Below are 14,797 nucleotides of genomic sequence, written 5' to 3' on the forward strand. Positions count from 1 at the left end.
GTGGTGCCAAGGGACACTTTGCTGATGGAAATAATCAACTACAGAGTCCTCTCTTCCCACTGTCATGCTTCATCCAATCACTAATTATTTTCCATACTTTCATTATGTGCAAGACTTCATCCTAATTTTTGTATTCCAGAAGATAGAGTCATAGCACCTGCTCTTAAGAAGCCACAATCCACTCCAGAGGACATAAATATACCACTACTATAGGAGAAGAAGTGCCACCAGAATTTCTTCCAGGATTTCATAGAAGAGATTACAATATTCTAGCTCAGTGCCTTGTGCACAATCAATATTTGTCAAATGGATAAATGGGTGAGTGAATTCATGAATCCAGTAATTTACCTGAGTTCCATATGAATATATTTATGATTTTTCAGCTTCTATTATGTCAAGATTTAGAGTTAGCCCTATATTATTTACATATAAGTGCATAAAAATGATGCACGCAAGCTTCCAGGAATAGCACTGTTTTTTATGATGCTTGAGCTATTACTAAATGTATGTACCACAAATGATTTTTTGCACTTTGATCATGTGCCTCTTTAGCTTTAATTACATAGGACTTTAAATGTCAGAATTTCCCTTTTTTCCTCAAAGATTTTCCTAGATTGTGATTGTCCCCCATCCTTCTGGCTTCAGGTTCTCCATCTCTTTTGTGGCCTTCTCTTCTGTCTATGCCTTATACTTGTTCTTGCCAGAGTTCTGTCCTTGGCTTTCTACTCTCTTCGTTGTACATTTCACTCTAAGTGAAACATCCAGCCCGCTGGTTTCAGTGGCCCATTGTCCTCATTCCAGGTTAGCTATAGCTTCTAAGTTGAGACCCATACATCCAACTAGATACTGTAAAGCTACACCTGGGTGACGTGACACACAGGTACCTCAACATGGACAAGTCCTAAAATTCTAACACCTAAATATTTCTGGATTCCATAATCTACACATTCTGCTCACTGCCACCCACTTGGGCGAGTCCCTTCTTATTTCTCAGATGGACTGTTCAATATCGCTTTTCTGATTTTTCCATCTCAGGCTTGCTCCCCTACCAGCACACCAGGATCCACCCTCCACACCCCTGAGAGACTGATCTTTAGAAAGCTAATCTGATTTTGTTACTTCTCAATTGAAAATAGTTTGATAATAACTCCTAACTTAAAAAACATTTAGCATGTTATGTGCTGGCATCTATGATCTGGCCACTACCCACCTTTCTACCATCACTTTAATCATACTTCTTACTCTCTATAAAGCAACCGTTAGTGAACTTGCAAGTTCCCCGGATGTCCTCTTTTGGTTCCATGCAGTTACAAATGTTTCTTTCTCCGCCCTTTCTCTCTCCTTCATCTGGTTAATGCCTACTCATATTTTCAGTATTTCTCCCAAGATATCTCCTTCAGAAAGCCCTCCTTAGCCACTGCAGTGTTCTACGTGTACACCAAACGTAGTAGACAGATTGTAATCTATGATGCAATCTTTGCTGTAGGCATGAGTGTTCCTCTGAGATCAATTTAAGGCTATGAAGACCTTTCCTTGCTACTGGCAAAACTGAGTGCAAAGATGATAGAAAGATTTAAATTATCATAGCTGCATATATTAATAGTTAAGAGTTACTGATCTAAAGATATGAGTTTTAATCTTGATTCTCTGAGTTACCAGTTGGGTGATCATAAGCAAGGTTTTATTATTTTGTTTCGGTTTTTAGCCTCTTAGCTTTCTACTCTTTGAAGCGGGTGTAGTTAACTGCTTCACGGGTTTTTATCATATTAAATAAGATATTAAAAGTGAAGTACTTGTTATATCACATGGAAATAAATAATCACCCGGGAAATCCCTCCTAATCATCTACTAAATACATTATATATAATTTTTAAGAAAGTATAGTCTGAAATACTTATGAACAAAATTATATTGTATCTGTGATTTTCTTCAAAATAATCCACTGAAGGGGAAAATCAGGGGTGTGCTAGTAGAGATGAAACAAGATTGTTTGTGATTGCTAATGGCTGAAGCTTGGTGATGGGCACACGGAAGGTTCCTTCTACTGTCCTCCCTATACAGGTATGTGTTTGATATTTTCCAGAATAGAAGCTCTTTTAAAAAAGTATACCGCATATCTACTTTATTATATTTCATACTTCAGTGCCCAAGGGTACATAATTTCTTTTATTATGATCAGATGAAATATTGGCTTGCATGTAGGAATCCCATTGTATGAAAAGTATATCACTTTCACTAGAATTGTCCTTGGTAAACTGAGAACCTCACACTGAAATGTATGAGGAAAGTGACATCATTAAGGAAACAACTGATCCAGGACTCCACTCTTGTGTTTACTTCAAGGACATATGACCTCATGTGCTCAGGCTGGCAGACATACTCAGAATATATAAATCACTTCTCTCTCTCTTTCTCAATGAGCACAAACAGTTGAATTCATGTAATAAATATAAATGCCTGTATGATATGATAGTAGCATGTATGGTTATAGATAGCAGAATTGTATTGTTTCCTTGTCGGATTGACAACTGCTCTAAATTTTATATATCGTGGATCCTTATACAATTAATCTAGAATTCATGTGCATTTTACAACAATTAAGGAGTGCTTTTTCCATTTATAATAAATGCATATGCAGCACTACATAAGGGAAGAAGAATTTGAGTAGGTATCGGGAGACTGGGGTTTTAAGGTCGGTTTCAAATTCTCCTACTACCTGGCCATGAGCACGTCACTTAGTCTCTCTGAGCCTGAGTTTCTTCATCTGTCAAGTTGATGCGCTAATGTCTCATTTTCAATGTATCTCTGACAAGTAAACGAAAGAGGGTGAGAAGAATTAATGTTTTCTGCAACTACCATGTGCTGGTCACTGTGCTAAGTTCCTTAATACAAAAAAAAAAATCCTTCAGTGTATATTATTTTTCCTTTTTGTTTTTCTGCTGAGGAAGATTTGCCCTGAGCTAACATCCCTTGCCCATCTTCCTCTTTTTGCTTGAGGAAGATTCCCCCTGAGCTAGCTCACGTTTGTGCCAATCTTTCACTATATTGTGTTTGGGTCGCTGCCACAGCATGGCGACCAATGACTGGTGTAGGTCCATGCTGGGGATTTGAACCCTGGCTGCCAAAGCCAAGCACACTGAACTTAACCACAAGGCCCTGGGGTGGGCCCCTATTTTCCCTTTTTTAAAGTTTAGAAAATTGTGGTTCAAGAAGAGCAAACAGGTATAGTGGTTAAGGTCACGTACTCTGCTTTGGCAGCCCGGGGTTCACAAGTTTGGGTCCTGGGTGGGGACCCAACACCATTCTTCAAGCCACGCTGTGGTGGTGTCCCATACACAAAGTAGAGGAAGACTGGCACAGATGTTAGCTCAGGGACCATCTTCCTCAGCAAAAAGAGGAAGATTGGCAATAGATGTTAGCTCAGGGCCAATCTTCCTTACCAAAAACAAAAAACAAAAGAAGAAGAGTAAACAATGAGATACCCTGGATAAAAGGACTGAGCAGGTGGCACACAGTAGGCATCCACTGAAGATTTGCTTCTACGCCATATTGACCACATCCTTTGCTTATGCTTATAATGCATATTAAAATTGCTTTGGAATGAATAGACGTTAATGGTCAAACCTAAAATACCTAATGACAGGTCTTTCATCGGGTTGAAAATGATATCATATTCTTCTGTTGCTTTTTGTGTCTTGTTGATCCTCTTCTTTCTGTGGTTTTTAGTGTTACATTGTGATGAATCCATGAACTGACCATGAGAAATTCTCAGAGGAGAGGTTAAAGACAGATTTTACAATTAAATATAATAAAAAATTTATTTGAAAATTTGAGATGTGTAAGAATTAATATACACGACTTTCATGTTATTTGTACAGTAAATAACTCCATGAATAAATATAGAAATAGATTGCGATGCTTCTGAGTCGTGAGTACACACATCTTTGTTATTAAGAATAAATGTTTTATTTTCCAGAATCAAAGTTATTTTTAAAGAAAAATTTTATGTTCCATGTAGTCTGACTTTGTAGAGTTAGGAGGCATTCATGCTTGAGAATTTTAGTTGAAATGAGACATGAAATTTTTTGAATTTTGAAGTATCTATTGGAATGCGATTACATTCAATACTTGAATTTACATTTGTAGTGTGTTCATTGGGAGTTCTGTAGCTTTTGACTTGGAGAATTTAAGACTTTGTTTGCAAACTGGAAGTCATGTTCTAGAGGCCAAAACAAGTGAAATTACTCCCCAGGACTTTTGGAAATTGTTCAAATAATTTAACGATGCTTTTCATTGTGTTTATGAAACCACGAATATTAAAATGGTAAAAATAAAATCTTACGTAATTTCAGTTTTTCAAAAATTTTTCCTGCCTTGGTTTGTTCAGTCCTGGAGCTTAGAACCTTTATAGAACTTACATGTATACACCACAATAAAGAATGAAATTTAGCTTGATTGGAGCTTTTCGTTAACATTAACATCTCTAGATGATTTCTGACCTTAGATGTTTTCTTCTACTGTCTCTGTATGTGGGGTCATCTGCATGAAATCCCTGGTACTTGTTCAGTTATCAAGCCCCTGGCACAGTGCGTCCTCTCTAACTACTAACCTTCTCTGTGCCCCTTAGCCCAAGCACTGAAGCAAATTATTCTTTATCAAGCAAATCATCTCAAAAACCTGAATTTTGCTAAAGATTCAGAAAAAAAAACTTAAAATTGAACATCACACATAACTCCTCCTAAATTTCCTCAACCATGAATCTTGATTTGGAGTTTAAAAAATATGATCACAAAGATGAGTACGTACGTCATTTGCCTTTCCCCAGCAGGAGAGGGGAGAGGACATGAGAAATGACAGCTGTGGGAGCTTTGACGTCCTCAGAATTAAGCTTCACTTTAATTTAAAGATGCAATATAAATAACACTACGAGTGATCAGTGTGTTATTTATCTGTCATTGATATGTCTCCCATGTCCTTAGGAAACCCTTTCCTGTAAAATCGATAGCAGGGTTGCACTATTACTCACCTAAAGACAAGAGGTAATCACTTTTTATCCAATACCACTATTCCTTTTCCTTCCCTTCTTCTTCCTCCTCTTCTTTTTCTCTTCCTTTTCTTTCCAAACAAGTAATTCTAAAGCCATTAGATGTCGCTGGTACAGGTAAGTGTCTGCACAGGTGATGGGGGTTGGAGGGAGGGAGTCCTCTAATGAGGAGCAGTCTGATTTGGGTATCTGAGTCCAAGCATGGTAAAGACGGCCTCCTTCCCTGAGAATAACCAAGCATGGTATCATAACCCCAGAATGTGAAACAGGATCCACATATGGACAGTCTGGCATGAGAGGTCTGGCAGGGGGAAGAGGGTATTTATAAAGAAGATGAGGTGGCAGTGCTGATGAGAGATTAACTGCATAAGGGGAGATCGATCAAATAAGAGAGATATTTAACATGATAGGAATCAGCTTTCTCACTGTCACAGAAGGGAGTTCAAATATAGAAAGGGGAAAACTAGAATTAACCTTGTATAGAAATCAGTGGTATCAACGTGAAATAGTGGTTTTCAATATGCAGAGAAAGTCAGAGAAATAAATACTGATGTAATTCTGTGTTTAACATGTGTATGTACGTATTAAGTGTGTGTGCGCATATACGTACATGTATACTTAACTGTGTCCACTGACACATGTGGGGCCAGTGACACACTCATAGTCATGAGCACACTTACACTCAGATCTTGGCTTCTAAACACCATTCTCCACTAGTAAGAAATAGGGCTTCTTGGAGAAAAAGCTAACTTTAGGTCTCAGGCAGGGCAATACAAGATGAATGAAAGCTATCCTTTCATGCCAGAAAGTAAGCAAGTGTTCAAAGAACAAGGAGACACGTCAGAAGAACACAGTGTAACCTTGAAAGGTATTTACTGGCCAAACTGAGGAAAAGTTGTGCTCTTGGCATACAGATAGGTATATAGGTCAAATGAGCAAATGAAGAGTCCAGAAATAGGTATATACATAAGTGGTCAATTGTTTTTTGACAGTGATGCAAGATAATTCAATGTGGGAAGGATAACCTTTTAGATAAAGATGGTAGAACAATTTTGCCATATGCAAAAAAGAAATTCCCTCAGCTCTTATTTCACACTCGATTAAAAAATAAACACAAAATCGATCATAGACTTAAATGTAGGAGTGAAACCTATCAAATTCCTAGAAGAAAACAAGGTAAACTCTTGCTGAACTTGGGTTTAACAAAGATTTTTTTTTTTAATGGTTGGCACCTAAGCTAACAACTGTTGCCGATCTTCTTTTTTTTTTTTTTTTTTTTTGTCTTTTTCTCCCCAAATCCCCCTGGTACATAGTTGTATATTTTAGTTGTGGGTCCTTCTAGTTGTGGCATGTGGGACGCTGCCTCAGCATGGCTTGACGAGCAGTGCCATGTCCACACCCAGGATCCGAACCTGCGAAACCCTGGGCCACCGAAGCAGAGCTCAAGAACTTAACCACTCGGCCACGGGGCCGACCTCTAACAAAGATTTTTTTGGTGGGGGAGGAGGACTTTTAATATCTCCTTGCTCACATTTCTTCTTTTTTTTTTTTTCTTGAGGAAGATTAGCCCTGAGCTAACTACTGCCAATCCTCCTCTTTTTGCTGAGGAAGCCTGGTCCTGAGCTAACATCTGTGCCAATCTTCTTCTACTTTATATGTGAGACACCTACCACAGCATGGCTTGCCAAGTGGTGCCATGTCTGCACCCGGGATCCGAACCGGCGAACGCCAGGCCACTGAGAAGCGGAACGTGTGAACTTAACTGCTGTGCCACCGGGCTGGCCCCCCTAACAAAGATTTTTTAAAACACAAAGCAAAGCATAGTAATCATTGTGAAATTTTGAAAAAACTGGATTTCATAAAAAATGTTCTTTAAAATTTTGAAGAGAACTTGAATCAAAAAATATATAAATCACTCTTGCAACTTAAGAAGACAATCCAAATGGGCAAAAGAAAAAAACAAAATGAATATGAAGAGACACTTCACTAAGGAAGATATCTGAATGGTAATGAGTACATGAAAAGATGCTCAACAGTGTTAGTCATTGAGGAAACGCAAATAAAAGCCAGAAAGAGAGATACTACACTCAATAGGACGGCTAAAATTTTTAAGACTGACTATACTCAAGAATCAGTGAGGATGCAGAACAGTCAGAACTCTTATACACCTCTGGTGCAAATGCAAAATGGTACGGTTATTTTGGAAATTAGTTTGGCAGATTTTTTAAAGTTAGTAGGACCTAGTCATTTCACTCCTAGGTACTTACCCAAGAAAAATGAAAGTGTATGTCCATACAAAGAATTGCATACAAATTTTCACAGCACCTTTATTTGTAATAGCTTAAAAGTGGAAATAACTCAAATATCCATGAGCAAGTGAATGGATAAACAAGTTGTAGTATAGTCATGTACTGGAGTACTGCTCAACAACAAGAAGTAACGAATTACTATAACATCTACTCAAGTTCTTTCATTTGCACTATTCCTTGAAATAAAATAATTTGGTAACCTCTCCACCAAAAATTAATGAATTATTGATAAATGCAAGAAAATGGATAAATCTCAAGATTGTTGTGGTGAGTGACAAAAGCCAGGCAAAAAAAGAATATATAATGTAAAATTCGATTCATGTGAAATTCTAAAAATACAAACTAATATCAAAGGCTGCAATGAGAACACAGTATCATTTCAGTGATATTCCTACCAAAAAAGCATAATAAAATCCAATCATGAGAAACTATCAGATGAACCCAAGTTGAGAAATATTCTAGAAATAGTGGCCTATAATTTTCAAAGCTTCCACGAAAAGTCAAGACAGACCAAGGCACTGTTCCAGGAATCCAAAGAAACACGACAACTAGATGAAAAGGAAGACACTGAACTGGGTGAGTTTGTTATAAAGGCGTTATTGGGACAATCTGGAAATTTGAGGATTAGATTGGACTAGACCCAAGGGCCTTATTGGAACTATTGACAATACTTGAATGGAATCTGATTGGACATAGTAATGTGTCAAAAGCCATACCCTGTTTTTTTTTATCTTGCAGTTATGTTGAAAAATGTCCTGGTTTGTAGGAAATGCTAAAATACTAGAGGTGATGAGGCATCAGGCTGGCCACCTACTCTCAAATACTTCAGGAAACAGGAAATTTTTCTTTGTCTACCATACTTGGAATGTTTCGATAAATTTCCGTAGATAGATATAGATAGAAAAATTCTTGCTTATTTATTATTTCAGCCCATTTTGATCTCTTTAATCCTATGCAGCAATTCAGAGAGTCCTTTCATTTAATTCTCAGACTCTTCTGATAGAAATTCTCAGATTTCTACCCTATGGCCCCTACCTGCTCCTCTCAAGACTGCATCCAGGTGCGTAGAAGCAGGAAGTCTTAGGGAGAGTAATTACCAAATGAAATTGTGCCTGGACAACAGACCCAAGGTCATCCTGAGAAAACCAGGAGGGATGGTCAGTGTAGGCTGTGATGTTAATTAGACATCCTCAGTTTCACTCCAGCTCCTCTCCATCTTCTGGTCTCCAAGTGAAGGACACTCTTCCGCTGCTCGCTGTGCTGAGGAAAGCACAATCTGGCATCCTCCCTTGGCTTTCACAGACTTTACAGAAACTCCTGAGATCTGCTTGGCTGTGACTCCCATTTGGACCAGTCCCATGAGGTTCTTCCTGAAACTGTTCATCTCTGATAAGCTCCCAAGCCAGTTCCACCACCTATGGGTCATACCCATGCCACAAGGGAACATGGAGTGGCTCGGAAGCTAAATACTAGGCCTTCCTCTCTTCTCTTCTCACATCTCTGGACTTCTTTGTTACAGCATCAAAGACATATTCTCTTTCTTTTGTACTCTAGCCTCATGGCTAAACCTTAATATCACACACGAGTACCTTCTCAGCACCAAGGGAGATGATCTAAGATCTGATTATTAAACATTGTCCTTCATATTGTTACATATGAATTAAAGGAATTTGGAAATTGCTCCCTCTCTCTAAAAGAACCTGCCTTTTGTGATGATGCAAAATCCTATTTTGAATGCCAGCTGTTGAATATTGACCTTTGCTTTCTCATTGCAATCTTTTTGTGACAATCATAACACAAGTCTTTCCTTGAGTTGGTCTGAGAAAAGCTCACGGTAGAAAGACCAAAGAAGAAACAAAACACAAGAGTATTTTTTCTAATGTTTCCTTCATGATACATTTAAGTTAAATAACTTAAGTTCTCTCGCATCACTGCTGGAAGTGCAGTAACCTTCTCTAAACTTCCAAGGATCCCAGAGATATGGGAGGGGTGGATAGGCACTTTTGATGTTCATCTCTTGCTTCTGAATACACATTTCTGATACTGGTTCAATTATCAATCTCCTCTTTGCCTTCTTGTCTACTAAACACTGTACTCTCTCTACACTCCATCCCAAGCATTGGCACTGACCGTTGTCTATCATTCTGCAAAATATCTCATATGGTTGTTGTATGAGATAAACTCTGAAGGTTCAAGGAATATAAGTACAGGAGTGAAAAAAATTAAAATTGAATAACAAACATTGTTCTTTCTGCACCTATCTATAGATCCAGAGTTGCTCTCCTTCCAGCTTTCCAACACCTGTTGAGAAATCCTCAGCCCTTCTGACTGCTTTCTCTCTATATCCATGAATTCAGAAACTTTTCTTTTTTATTTGGATGGGATGCTCATTATTTTGTTATTCAAAGAAACTGCTCCCTCTTTTTGCATCAAAAATCTCCAAATCAGACAGGATCTTGAGCCTTCCCTTACTCAGCAAGGCTTCTCTTTAAGATCCCCACACCCCACCACCACGTGAAGGAATTCCTCCCTCGAGGAGCTCTGCCGTCCTCCTCCAGCAGAGGTCTAGAGCCAAGTAGCCCAAGGCTTTAATCAGGCCTAAACATTTTATTTGTCTGCAGGATCTGTGTCTTTGTTTTCCCCTGTGTCTGTTTCACCACTGTATTTTGGAAGCAGGCAGTTCACTTTCTAGTTTTCCAGGTCCAGAGACGGAAAGAAATTTTGCTCCAGGATGGATCATACCCAAAGTATCACTCATAACAGACTTAAATGATTTAGATGATGAAATTGGGACTCGGGTGTTAACAAGATTTGGATGAGATTTTGGATTTGAGTTGATCCTGTAATAGGTTGAGACTTTGGGGGATGTTGGGATAGGGCAAATGTCATGTGGGATGAAAGTGAGCCTTTGAGGTCAGAAGGTGGACTGTGGTAGATTGAAAAGTGCTTCCCCTCTCAAAAAAAAGATATTTACATAAAATCTCTGGAAACTATGAATGTTACCTTATTTGGAAAAAAGACCTTTTCAGATGTGATTAAATTAAGGATCTTGAAATGAGGAGATAATCCTGAATTTTCTGGGTGGGCCCTAAACCCAACGACATATTTCCTTTTAAAAGAAAAACAGAGGGATAATGAGATGGAGAGAAGAGGAGAAGATGCAGACAGAGTCGGAGATTGGAGTGACGTGGCCATGAGCCCAGGAATGCCAGGACAGCAAATCTAAGCTGGAAGAGGAGAAAAACAAGCTGTCCCCTAGCGCTCCCAGAGGGAGCACAGCCTAGAAATTTCAGATTTCTGGACTCTAGAACCATGAGAGGGCAAATTTCTGTGTTTGTAAATTATCAAGTTTGTGGTAATTTATTACAGCAGCTTCAGAAAACTAATGCAGTGCCTTTCGTATCTGTGTCACTCAATTACCACGAGCTTTAATATGGCTAGTTGTAGGAGTAGGACTTATCAATATTTGCTTTGGCTTTAAAAAATAATAAAGACTAGAATATTCTAAATTGTATACATCCATTTATATACAAAGACTGATTCAGAAGCTAAATATTGGAAGAAATATCACCGTAATATGCTTTTGGGAGAGTGAGAAGGATTATCTGAAAATAAATTCCCCTTAATTTCATTAGATTATTTACAGGATAAAAATGCCTCAGATATTTACTGAGATAGACCAAGATCCACATTGCTGTGGTCGTTGTGGATCTTAGTGTATTACTGGAGACTCAGGAACATTTTTGAGACATAACAGGCCATTCATTCATTCATTCTTTCTTCATTCAACATTGATTCGATGGTTATTGGTCCTGGGCACGACTCTAGGCCCTGGGTTTACAGTGCTGAGCAGAACTAACAAAGCCTCTACCTCAAGGCATTTATGTTCTAGGGAGGGAGACAGATGAAAAATAGATAAATGAATATCTATCATCAAACGGTGATATATGTAATGAAGTAAAATAAAGCAGGATGAAGAATGCATAGAAACAGAGGCTGCTTTTTTAGCCAAGACCTCTAACTTTATCTTCAATGTCCGTTTTCCTGAATGACAGTAGGAAACATGGCTACCCAGGTAGGAATTATATTTCTCAGCCTCCTTTGCAGCTAGGTTTGCCTTCTAACAACGTTTTAGCCAATAGAATGTGAAGAAAAGTGAATGTGTGCAGATTTCAAGACATATAATAAAGAACACCCTTCTTTCTTGTATAATATGTATACAAGACTTGTATAATATGACCCTAAGATGAAGTTTACTGTGGGGCCAATGATTGGGCTTCCTTTACAAAGGGTCTGAGGTATGATTTAATAGAGTTTCAGAGGCTTATTTTCTTGGGTAATTTCCACATTCTCCTGGGTAATTTTCACACTTCATAGAAGGCCCAGCTATAAATAAAGCTAATAGAGTTTCTTGGCAAAATACAAGAAAATCGAAGTCTAGGCAGCTAGTTTTTAAAGAAACCCTAAATGCCAAGTAAGTGTGCCAGTGGTTACAAATGGTGCCACTGGAAACAAAGAATTGAGGCTAAACTTGAAGATTTTCAGAGGATTCCCCAAAGAACAGAAAGCTAAGGAAAGGCAAGGGGATGTTTGTTATGTCTACAGAAGAGATGGAGTGCAGAATCCTAGAAATGAGAGAGCAGTGAGTTCTCCACACAGCAGAGGATTAGAACCATCAATGGACCATCGTGGAGGGCAGAATACACAGAAGGAAGGGAAGAGGAGGAAGGGACCACCTATTGAATGTCTAACGTCGGCTTCCAAGCCTTACACTTAAGATTCACAGAACCACTTTTATTTAATCCTCACAATACTGTTTTGAATAACTAATATTATCCATGAAGTCATGCTAATCTATCTCGCTCCCAAATCCAAGCTCTCTCAAGGCAATTTAAAAGGAGGGGGGTAGTCACAGAGTCTGTAAGCATGAGCCATGAGCTACACCCAGAATATTAGGAACAAACTCAGAAGGAATTTGCAAAAGAGCATCAGGGTAAGAAATGTCTTCCAACCCTATGACTACCAGCTCGGTCATTTCAATTATTTGAAAACAAGGAAGGAAATACCAATTGCCTTAATCCTTCTGAAAGCATACTCATGATTAGGGTAAATCTTTGTAGTATTCCACAAAATAGAGAAAATAATAATGTCCTACCTGATGACCAAGTTGATTTCAGATTCCAGAAACTGTATGAGAGATCCTACCAACAACGGTATTAGAATGAGGTTCTCAAGAAAGGCGAGGCAGTGGAAACTTGGAAACTAGCAGTCATTTCAGAGGAAGTAATGATCATGAAAATATGCTCCACTTTGGTTTGGTCTGGCCTTGAAGTGAAACTACGTCAACAAAGAATCTGGTGTGAGCCACAGAAGAAAGCTTAGCTTTTGATTGTGGGTAGACAGGTGGCTTGGTCAGCGTCTTGGTGTTTTGTTGTGTTTTGCTTTTCAGTCCAAGATGTACAGCTGACATTTACAAATCACAGGTCTTTGAGATGTGTTGCATTGTTTAGGAATTTAAAAGAGATGGTGAGGGGGCCAGCCCCATGACCAAGTGGCTAAAGTTCTACACACTCTGCTTCAGTAGGCCGGATTCTCCAGTTTGGATCCCAAATGCAGACCTACTCCACTTACCAGCCGTGCTATGGAGGTGTCCCACATACAAAGTAGAGGATGGTTGGCACAGATGTTAGCTCAGGGCAAATCTTCCTCACAAAAAATAAAAAATAAAACAAAACAAAAGTGATTGTGAGTTTTTGTTATTGCTGTGTTTTTTAGTTTGTTTTTTACTATTCTTCATCCCTGGGGCATACATACAGGGAAATACAGGTGAGTGAGACCAAGGTCTATAGATCCTCTGCTAACATTTCTTCAAAGATGCTGGAAAGGAGACAAGCACCAGTGTTTTCAGCATGCAACCATATCCAATAATATATCAATTATCTCAGCAAGCACAAAGGAGCAGAGGAAAGTGGTTTCCTTTCAGATACTTCGTCTGCCAAATTTCTCTGGGTGGGTTTTCTTTGTATTTTAATCTGGCAATAAATTTCCTGTTGACATAAACCTTGTCATCTTGTTTCACTTTGTAGAGGGTCCAGACCAACCTTACACGTTAACTGAATTTAGAAAAAAAAAAAGTTATTACTTGGATTTCTTTTAACCAAAAAATGTTTTTATTGAGTTTGTCAACTCAAAATGCAAATTCTCCTGTTATTTTATCTCAAAATCAGTTTATTCAGGAACAGCCAAAAGAATTGCAATTCGGGATGTGGGTACTACCGTGAACCATAGGAAAATCCAGAAAACCAAGGAAAGCAGCTGCCTTTATAGAGACAAACGGGGAGACGGGAAGGGATGTTCTAAAGCAAAGTCCAGTGGGGGAGAGTAACAGTTCAGCAACCGCTTCTCATTGGCTGAGCTGCAGTGTTTCCCATTGGCTGGGCTGTAGCATTTCTCATTGGCTGGACTGCAGCGTTTCTCATTGGCTGGGCTGTAGCATTTCTCATTGGCTGGACTGCAGCGTTTCTCATTGGCTGGGCTGTAGCATTTCTCTTTGGCTGAGCAGCAGCATTTCTCATTGGCTGGGCTGTGGAATTTCTCATTGGCTGAGTTGCAGCATTTCTCATTGGAGCTGCAGTGTTTCTCATTGGCTGAACAGCAGCATTTCTCATTGGCTGGGCTGTTGCCAGGTGGGGAGAGAAATCTTTTTGCAGTGGTAAAGTAGCTTTACTTCCTGTGGAAGATGCAACTGTCTGTCTCTTTCTGTTTGGAGTAATTGACGGTGTGTGATAGGTCATGAGAGCTTCCCATCAGGCCTTCTGATTCCAATATAGAATAAGATTTCTTCCATTAATTTCAACAAGTTGAACTATATAAAATTCCTGATATTGAGCTATTATTTATTTACTTGCTGAGGAAGATTCGTCCTGAGCTTGCATCTGTGCCAAATTTCCTCTATTTTGTAGGTGGGTCACTGCCACAGCATGGCCACTGATGAGTGGTGTAGGTCCTCTCCCAGAATTGAACCCAGGCTGCCAAAATGGAGCACACTAAACCACTAGGCTGTGGGGCCAGCCCCTGATGTTGAACTATTCTTTGCTTCAAAATTGCAATTTCATATACTTCAACTGAATGTATTCCTGGTACTTTTACTGGGAATAAGTGATTCCCTCACTAATATCTCTACAGCTCAGTAAGATTCTGGAGTATATTCTTGATTATGAAAGATAAAATACAATTGCGTTATAAGAGATTTTCATCTAAATTTTTGGAAGTGATAGTATTTGTAAAGCATAGCATTCTATCAACCACAAACTTTATTAACTTTGCTTGTTTATTCTACAAGTATTACTGAGCATCTACTATAATATGGTGGTTTTAAAATGTGGGATCTAGAGTCGAATTCATGGACTCTAATCCTGGTTTCCCCACATTTCAGTGTGTGACA

At 38.8% G+C, this 14,797-nt stretch overlaps 1 long non-coding RNA gene across 4 annotated transcripts in view; it reads right to left on the reverse strand.

Moving 5' to 3' along the window:
• Positions 1 to 14,797, reverse strand: part of LOC139076245 (uncharacterized) — an 81,830-nt gene that overhangs the window by 30,435 nt on the left and 36,598 nt on the right. For 2 of the 4 annotated variants that reach the window (XR_011527638.1, XR_011527637.1), the window contains exon 1: positions 12,509 to 12,606. The exons of 1 other annotated variant lie outside the window; for it this stretch is intronic. This is a non-coding gene — a long non-coding RNA (uncharacterized lncRNA). Of the gene's footprint in view, positions 1 to 12,508; positions 12,622 to 14,797 lie in introns of those variants that run through there. One more of the 4 variants, XR_011527640.1, reaches the window with a different exon arrangement.

This window comes from Equus przewalskii, chromosome 15, assembly GCF_037783145.1.
Source record: "Equus przewalskii isolate Varuska chromosome 15, EquPr2, whole genome shotgun sequence".
In the NCBI taxonomy this organism is placed as follows: Eukaryota; Metazoa; Chordata; class Mammalia; order Perissodactyla; family Equidae; genus Equus; species Equus przewalskii.